Here is a 9,829-nt window from a genome sequence, read left to right as displayed (position 1 = left end):
ACGGGCTAGCCGTGTTAATTGGCACGACTGTGCCTTATTCTAGGAGGTTCAAAATAAAGAGAGATGTCCATAGATTGGAACATGAATACCCCATATTTATTAACATGGTCATGTACGATTCTATATGCTACACAAAAAAAGAGAAAAACAAGAAAAAATAATAAAGAGGGGAAAATAAGGAAAGAAAAAAGAGTTATTTTTGATTGAGTGATGGAATATACAAAGGAAGTTGTGATGTTTGGATGAGACTTTTGCGTGTATTACATGATTGTACTCATCATATTCATCATTCTATTACTCTCATGTTCTCTTTGCCTTCTCTTTTTGTTTTATCTATGCTTCTTGTTTCATTTAACTTTTTTTGTTGTCTCCATTACAACCTTTAATAAGTCCTTCAGATTTGGGCATGTATATGTTTATAGTGGTGGAGAAGTAGAAAATAAGCAAGCATATGGTAGTGCAATGTCGTGAGTAGCATTGAGCGTAAACTCCATCTTATAAAGGCTTACTTGAGCGAGAGCAAGACCACTTACCTTGTGAAGTTCTATCATGCTCAGTGTATTCAAGTTGATTGAAATCATCTTGCTTTTTGACTTGTATAAGAATTGAGTTCATGAATGTTTTGGTTCTTGTAAACTTGATAGTCATAGTAATTACCTTTTATGATTATCAAAGTATTGTTAAGGGATTAACTAGGGAGATGAGTTTTGATTCTCTTTTTAGTTTTGTTTACTTACCCGAGACATGCAAGAAATAAAATATGGGGGGTGTGATAACAATAATTTTTGACATATTATTTCACTCTCATATTCTATATTTCTAATCCTCTTGTATGCTTAAATTGTCATTCATATCATGCTTTACGTGTAAGGGTTAATTTGGACCTTCATCGCATTTCTCCTACATTTAGAGCATTATTTACTAAGATTTGAACTTTATCTTGTAGGGGTTTAGAGAAGAGCTAAATCAGAGTCAAAAGAGGAGTCGAACCTCACCACAACGGGTAGCATGGCCTAGCCGTGCCCCTAGGCATTGTCATGCGACCACTATTAGCGGCTAACATGGCATGTTCATGCCCCTAGGCATGACTGTGCCACCACTATCAGTAGCCAACACGACTATGTCACGAGTCACCCCAATGGTGTATAAATACGGAAATTAGATCTAGGGCTCGAGGTGGTCTCCTTCCTCCATCGTCTTCTTCATCCACCATCTCCACTTTCATCCAAGCACTCATTCAGATTAGGAGAGGCACTCTATCTCCATCTCCATCTCCGGCAACCATCATCATCCACAAGCACTCATCCAGATTAGGAGAGATGATACATTCTATCTTTGATGGCATTCCCCAAGCTCAACCAAATTACGAAGAGATTAGATTCTCCACCTCTCCTTCTAAGATTAAAGAGGAGAGCCCACTCCATATCCTAGAACCTTCGACGATCCACATCCACCACTTCACCAGCATCATCCCTCTTTCTCAAACTAGAGGAAGAGGATCATCTTTGATGACATTCCCCTGAGCTCAAATGGATTAGGGAGAGATCGGATTCTCCACCAAGCTTCGGGATTATGCGTGTGATTCATTCATCGCCACCATTTTAACATTAGAGGGAGAGATCTCCACACTTATATTTAGTATAGCCTAGTCCAGTTTTTATGTTTGTCATATGTTTGTTTAAATGCCCCTTACATTCTTGCTACTTTGATTTGTGTCATTGCATTTCAATTCTTTGAAGTTCTTGCAATGCTTTATTTCATTGGAATGTTGGTATAGGTTGTTCTTCATATTGAATGCAAGTAGGTTAGATTAAGTTTTGTTAAATGCTTCATATTTTCTTAATTAAATTGCAGTCATAATTTAGATTAGATTAGAATCTTTATTACTTACATTTCTTTTCAATTAGTAGTCTTAGAATCCCAAAATTCAAACCCCCCATTTCAATATCAAAACCCCAAAATCACAAATAATATAATCCTACGAATTATCATCCTATCGTTACATTCATTGGAAGATGATTTGAGTTATCCTTACATTAGCCTAGAGGGGTTCTAGTAATTAAATTGAATTACTATAGGGTCGGGTCTAGTAGATGGAGGGACAAGATGTTGGTGCAGGGAGCACCAGATAATTGAATTTGAGTTTTGATAATGGAAAAAAAAGTTCAAGTCAAGTGTATAAGTTTATTTAATGAGTTAAACTAAGTGTGCAGGTAGCACAAAAAATCCCTAGTTGCAATTAGACACAGGAAAGTCCTAGTTGAGAAGAGGCGATGAAAGTCCTTGCTGGAGGCTGGGCAAATCTAATCTGGAGGATTAGGTGGGAAGACGTGGTTTGAAGGACTCGGCGAGGAAGTCCTAGTCAGAAGGACTAGGCGGGAAGACTTGGCCGATCAAGTGCACTAGGCGTAAGACTAGGCAGGTCTAGAGGACTGGATGTTTAATAGTGGAAATCTTGGGGGCCGAGAATTGAGGCTAAGTAAAAGTTCAACAAGTCTAGAGGACTTAATTGGCACAAAGTAAATTCTCCCGAGTGGAGTGGGTGAAGAGGCATTCTTGGTAAGAAGAACAGTAGGTGTTGCTCTAACCCAGAGTTTCACTAGAAATCCGAAGTTAAGATCAAAATAGTTTGTTTAAACTGTTTCTTTTTCTATTATATTTGTGTTTTGCACTAACTTGTAATTTAAGAAAGGAAGGGCTAGAACTTTGTGTTCTGGGCACCCTTATCTGAATCCAGGCGACCAGACTTTCAAGCTCCCAGATTGGTTCCAAGTGTTGGACGTCAGCGGAACGAGGCCAGCGAAGCAGTGAGGTGGCAAAGTCCTAATGGTTGAGACACTTCAGCTTCTAGGTGCCTGAATTGGTTCCAGGCACCTCGATTTGTATAAGGCATTGCAAAGTCAAGGTTGATTCGGAACCTCCACGTCAGCATATAGGTGCCCCAAAAGGAATACAGGTGCCCAAAAGTACCAAGTCAGCAGCGTTGATAGTGGATCGACGAACAACGTGGAGGCGCTCGAAAAGACTTCTAGGTGGCAAGATAGCCTAATAAAAAAGCCCGAGGGAGAGCCCTTAAAGCATCAATATACGACTTAACGATGACTATTTGTATGAAGAAAGAGCATCCGAAATGCTATCATCAAGTCGAGGAGCTACATCAACGTCTACTATTCTTCGGTATAACTGTTTTACATTTTCTGTACTTAAATTCTTAATCGATATTCGAATTATTGATACTATTTTTTGTAAAGCGCCTAACTTTTCTTCGTAAGGAGAGGAGTTACTTAGTTGATTGCCTATCGGAAACGGTCTCTTGGCTGTAGGCCTTAGAGTAGCAACTATAAACCAAGTAAATCATTATGTATTCATGTTTTTTCCATTGCCATCTTTGTTATATTTGAGAGGTGTCCTAAGATAATTACCTTATGATTACACTATTTATTAGATAAATAAAAATTTACTATTTAAGTGCACATTATCCATATGTTTCATTGGATCTTAAACTCATTAACTGAATGTCCATAATACAATTTATAGAATGAGTGAATTTATGATTGGATCACAACTAGTAAGCATCTTTACATTTGTAATTATGAATGTATTGAAATTATCCCTAGTCAAGGAATTGATGAGCACGAATGTCATCGATTTTGTCAAAACTAGCACGTTTTAAACTCCTTAATTTACCAAGTAGCAGATCTCACTACTGGAGACATCGGATGTTGAGAGTTAAAAGAGAGTTAAACGTGGATGCTAGTTAAAGGTAACTAGTTCATTGGAGTGAGCTGCCTTGAGACTTCATATGGTTCTATACATATGTCAATGAAGATCTCATTGCAGCTTAAGTGCGAGTTTCCTTGGACTTGCGATATTCAAATCACCTTGATCATGGAGGCTTATACTTTGACATCTTAAGCAGACATCTCCGATGAGGTGTGGACCCGATGATGATTGGGTAAAGTCGATGTGTCTAAAGGTATTTGAATATCCCATAGAGGATTTACTTTCTTTGTAAAAAGAAACGTATACCCTGCGACCGCTTGTTTGGATTGTTACTGGCCAAAGCATTACATGTCAAGAGTACGATACTCTTGGACACATGTATAAGTAACTTGAATCCATAGGATAAGAAAGCAGTTTGGGCTAGTCAGCTTAGTGGGGACTAACACATATAGACCATATCCTGAACCAAGCGAGTATAAGACGGTGAAAGGAATGAGACACATCTCATTATAGCTGCTGAAGGATTTAGAAGTATTCTGGAATCAATCATTAATTTTTTGATCAATTGAGGATCATGATATACTACTAGGTTCTATTCATGATCGTTATGCAATTAGTGGTTAATTACGGACGACCAACATAACCGAGAACCTATTGGGTCACACGCACTATAGGTTTTCTGAAGGACTTAAAATGAGTTTGAGAATTAGATTCTCAAATTAAGAGAGATATAAAATTTGGTTGGACCAGACAAAGGCAAAATTGACTTCGTCTTATGAAGATAAAATAAACAAAATTGATTTGGTTCAAATCAGATGTGGTTTGATTATTGAATTAAACAATTTAATTTTGACTCAAAATTGAACCAACTTAGTTTGGTCCATGATGGAAGAGATTTTAGAAAACGGATGTGATGAGAAGCTTCGTATTATGAAGACGAATTGAACAAAACTAATTTGGGTCAAATAGGAAGTCGTTTAGTTATTGAACCAAGCAAACTAAGAATGAACCAGATTTGCTACAGTGAACATGGGGTGATTCCGGTTCAGCCTGGGTTAATTTTCTTCTCCGATTCAGCCTAAAAACCCTAACCAGTTTAAAAGCACTGTAGCTCCACAAAATAATGGATCACAGGAAAAACCCTATTAATCTTCTTGACCGTGGCCACGACACTGAATAAGGGCTTCTTCCTCCTATGGGTTGAGGGTTTTGAGGTTGGGGAATATGTTTTTCTTTGTTTCTTCTCCATGTCTTCTTCGTCGCATGAACACCATTTCTTGTCCGCCGCATGCACGCGATCGCGTCACACAATGCCTGCGTTCGTCGGAACTGCAGATACAAGGTCTCCGACGGTTCCGCTTCCACCATCGACGCCTGATTGGGATTTTTCCACCCTTCGCCGACTATTGGAGAATGCCTCCGCCGAAAAGACGTTGCCCCCTCTCCTACCGCTTGTAGGAGAAGGCAAATGCTGGAATCCACCATCCTTTGCTCCTGCCACCTGTGTGGGAGAAGGCAACGTCAGAATTCTAGCATCGCGCCATTTTCCATCTTCGTCGGTAATTGGAAACCCTAACTCGTGTTGTCCATCGAAGGAGAACAAAGGAGCCATTGTCATGTCAAAATCAAAGTTGCTGTCAGGATGTATCAAGGTTTGCCATCAGAAGCTCATGAAATTTTTAAAAATCATTCCATCAATATCGGAAAGGTTCTGACTATTTGCCCCTTCGGTCAAAGGTTGACCATCGATAACTACATCGGGAATACAATTTTCGGTGATAATTAGAAAACCTCAAAATATGATTACAACAAATGTTGTTGCATGTTTCCGGAATTAAGTTTTCTCTCGATTCGATCGTTGCCGATTGTTGGCTAGTACCGAAGACGATGATGTGACTCGTGACTTAAGAAGTCATCTAGATGAGAGTTTGGCGTGGATCACCAGTAGAGGCAAAACGTCGATAAGGGCCGCTCGATTGATGCCAACACCGCTCAACATCATTTACCAGGTATGCACAGAATTATTTATTATTTTGAAGATTTTAATTTTTAATCATATCTTGTACACTATTATATCTTGTATTTGCATGCATGTGTTATAATAATTTGTTTTAATTATTTATTTATTTCCACTGTGCACGTTTTCAAAACGTGTAAATACGCGCATTGCACTAGGATGATCACAATAGTGGTATTAGAGCTTAATAGTGCAAGACATAAGTGTAAAATGATTTTGTATGTTATAGTTAGTTGTAAATTTAATGAAGATAATTGTTAATTTAATTTAGAATTTTTAATTATAGAAATTTCTTAATTGGTTAGAAAATTTTGCATTAGAAAAATTATTTTTTAATTAATTAAATTTTCTTAATTAAGAATTTTAGTTTTTAAAAGAAAATATTATGATTTAATTTAGAATTTCTAATTGTAGAATTTTCTAATTTATTAAGAAATTTAAATTAAAAAATTTATTTCTTAATTAATTAGATTTTTTAATTAAAATTATATTTTATAAAATAAAATAAGTGATTAGATATGAAAAAATATTTCCTAATCTAATTAAAGAATTTTGATTTGTGAAATCAGATTCTTAATCATATTTTATTAAATAAAATTTATGATAACTATGACTGGAAATAAGTCATAATTAGTTATATTAATGTCATGCTATATCATTTGCCATGATTAGTTGCATTAATTATGCCATGCCATGTTATGTAGATAATGTTGGGAAGGATGCATTCGCTAGAGGGGGTGAATAGCGATTTTCTTTCTTTCCTGCAAAATCGTTAGCGGAAGCAAAATAGCTAAAACAAGATTAAAGAACACAATCGCTAACCCATTGATTTACTTGGTATCCACCTCTACGAGGTGACTAGTCCAAGGATTCACACACATAGCACCTTTCCACTATAAAACTTCTCCTTTTCAAAGAGCACTTTGAAGGCCGAGAAACCTTTACAGAATGATCTCTTCCTTTCACAAAAATGAATAGTGAAGTATGGAGGAAGATTAGAGAGAGTTACAGAGCTTGAAGGTCGTGCAAGAAGAGAAAGAATAGAACCCTCTCTTCTCCAATCGTCAATCTGTATTTTTATAATTTTCTCGACATCAATCGACTGCTCCTTGGGCACAACGCTTGTTTAATTCTCAGCTGTCAGTTCGACTGCTCTATCCATCAGTTGATTGGATGAACAGTATCAGTCGACTGAATGAACAGTGTCAGTCTGTGTGTGCTTCTGATCAAGTCCCCAGTCGACTGATGATAGTGTCAGTTAACTGGTCAAGATGAAACTCCCCTTTCAGCTTCCTTCTTCATCCCTTAGCCTTAACGAAAGCCTTCAAACGTCTTCCACAAGCTTCGTGCCCATCCTTGCACTTGTTTGAGACGTTTCCCTTAGCTTCGTCGTGCTAAGTCTCCCTTTGCCAAGAGGTCGCGCCTCCGGGACTTCACCATTTGCTAAGAGGCCATGTCTCCGGGACTTCATCATTTGCCAAGAGGCCGCACCTCCAGGACTTCACCATTTGCCAAGAAGCCGCGCCTCCGGGACTTCAAATCTGGACTTTCCTGTTTACTCAAATCACACATATTAGATCACCAACATTACCTAACTTAAACTCATTTTAGCTAAATATTAAAATCTAATTCACTTGGGGCAAGATTGCACCAACAATCTTTCCCTTTTTGATGTTTAGATAAAAATTCGTTTAAGTTAGGTCTTTAATACAACATTATAAAATAACAACAAATAATCACAGTGATAATAAATGAGTCATGAATCAATAAGCATGAATATCATCATAAAAGCATTAAAGTCTAACTTTAAACAACCCATTCTCCCCCTTTTTTGACAACCATCAAAAAGAATGTAAATTAAGGAGGTAGACATAAATAAGAGGTAGATCTAAATCCCAATAAGGAGCTTTATGCGTTAATGAAATTGTTTTAGGCACACGCTCCCCCTAAAATCCTACTCCCCCTATAATATGCACCAACAATATATTTATGGCACCTAAAGTATAGGTATGATCAATCCTATAGACCATAAAAATGCTCATAGAGCATGCATTAAAGAATAGTGAGTCAAAGGATACGCAAATTGTCAAGAAAATGATCAAAATCAGAGAATTTCAGTCATATCAGTCGACTGATCACTGAATCAGTCGACTGATGCATCAGTCGACTGAGGCCCTCATCAGTCGACTGACCTGTTAAACAAAACTCACAGATTTATTGGTCGAGTGAATTCTGGCCGCAGTCGACTAGGACCAGTCGACTGGATATCTGCACCAGTAGACTGGTGCCCTGAAACAGCTTTGTGCAGCGAACTTCAGAAATGCCTTAAAAATTTCATAAAATTCAAAAAAATTTAAAATTTTACAAGCAAGTTTGTTTTCACATATATTATCAAGGAAAAATATAAATTTATGAAAAATGATTGTATTTTACAAGTTTGACCTATTAAAACATGATGTGGATATAAAGTTTCAAAAACTGTGAAACTCTTAATGGCACAAAAGCTTTGTATCAACATTCTTGATGGTTAAGATTGTCTATAGGTAGACATCACTAAAGCTTTCATATGAGTTTATGAAATATGTCTAAATTGTAGATTTGAGGTCATGATTGAAATATGTTTCAAAATGACATGTTAAACTACAAGAACTCCCCCTAAATCCATACACCATCCTTAGTTAAAACAAACAAGAATGCAACACATATATTAAAAGAAAGTGGATAAGAGCCTGGTTGCTCAAAGGGCTCAAGGGGAAATTGCATTATATCCTCCATATTTCCTTTTAATGGGTTGGGAAGAATTTCCTCATTATGACAATTTACACAATCACAGCATTCCTTCCAGCCTTAGCATAGAGGATTATGTGGGCAATCTTCCTGCTGCAAAGAATTAAAAGGTTTATTTATTTCAAGAAGTACCGCAAGAGAATGTGATAACCTGGGTATATCCTCATGAATTTCTTCATCTCGTTGGTTGAAAATAGAAGGTTCTGGGGTTCAGGCTGCAATATAATTTTGGAAACTTAAGGCTATATTGCCTTCAAGTAAATTTCTTGAATTCACTTCAGTGGGTTGCATTGGGATCTCAATTATAGTGGGTCTAATAACCCAATCAAGCCCCTGCAATCTTGTTGTAGGGTATCTTCGTTCTGGTAGAGCACGAACTCCATGGCTTACTAAATAATCAACTACTCCCTGTATTTCATAGGCAAAACCTACATTTGGAGTGTTGGACAGTTTTCCCACCAGTCCTCTTGTAATTAAGAGGTTTGCTTCACCGTTCCTCCACTGCTTATATCCTCGAGTTAACACCAAGATTTGAATATTCCTGAAAAAGTCACCAATAGTCATCATAATATCAGGAATAATATAGACTAACTGACTTCCATGGGTAAGATCAACTTCCATAGTCGCAAGTATTGACTTATCACCTAGCCATCGATTATCTCTGAAGACAATAAGAGTCATAGTGCTTTCTGCTTGTCGGTGTAGTATTTGAATACGCACTTGTAGAATACCAATATGTATATATTGCATTCTACTACGTTGTAGCTGGTTGTGGCTTTCTTCTTGAATGAACATTCTGTCTTGCTGATTATTATCAGCACAAAGTAATGCTTCTTCTGATCTATGTATGTACACATGGTGATGTACGTCATCCCTCCTTGAGTGGTAGAGTACCTCAGTTGGTACTAAAGAAGCACGTTCCTGCATAGAAAGTTGTAACTGAACCTGGGGATCAATTTGCTACTCCAGGGTGTAAGTGGGATTTGTTCCTCCTGTAAGCCATCTACCCAACCTTCTCATGGCCTGTTGGGTATTATGGAGCCTTCGCTGGTTGCGTCTGTACTCCCGAATTTGATCCTCGAAGAGAGGGGTTTGTGATGATGATAGTTGATGTTCTTGAATGGTTCCAGATGCCATTCTTCAGTTTATCCTGTTCTTCTTTTAGAATTATATAAGGGTCCTTGAATACATGAAGTTTACCCCTACCTTCTTTTGGTTTTTCAGCAAGACCTAATGATAACCCTTTTAATTTGTTTATTAACTCGTCAGGAATACCTGGAGGGGATTTTTCTTTTCTTTGAA

At 37.4% G+C, this 9,829-nt stretch overlaps 1 pseudogene; it reads right to left on the bottom strand.

The window, feature by feature from the left end:
• Window positions 1–5,026: 5,026 nt before the first annotated feature.
• LOC141823785 (uncharacterized) lies at window positions 5,027–9,628 on the bottom strand (annotated as a pseudogene).
• Between the last annotated feature and the right edge of the window lie 201 nt (window positions 9,629–9,829).

This window comes from Curcuma longa, chromosome 3 (genome assembly GCF_044706935.1).
Source record: "Curcuma longa cultivar G26 ecotype Majalengka, Jawa Barat chromosome 3, ITB_CL_G26_1.1, whole genome shotgun sequence".
Lineage (NCBI taxonomy): Eukaryota > Viridiplantae > Streptophyta > Magnoliopsida > Zingiberales > Zingiberaceae > Curcuma > Curcuma longa.
Note: the sequence above shows the minus strand (reverse complement) of the source record. Positions and strands in the feature narration are given on the sequence as shown.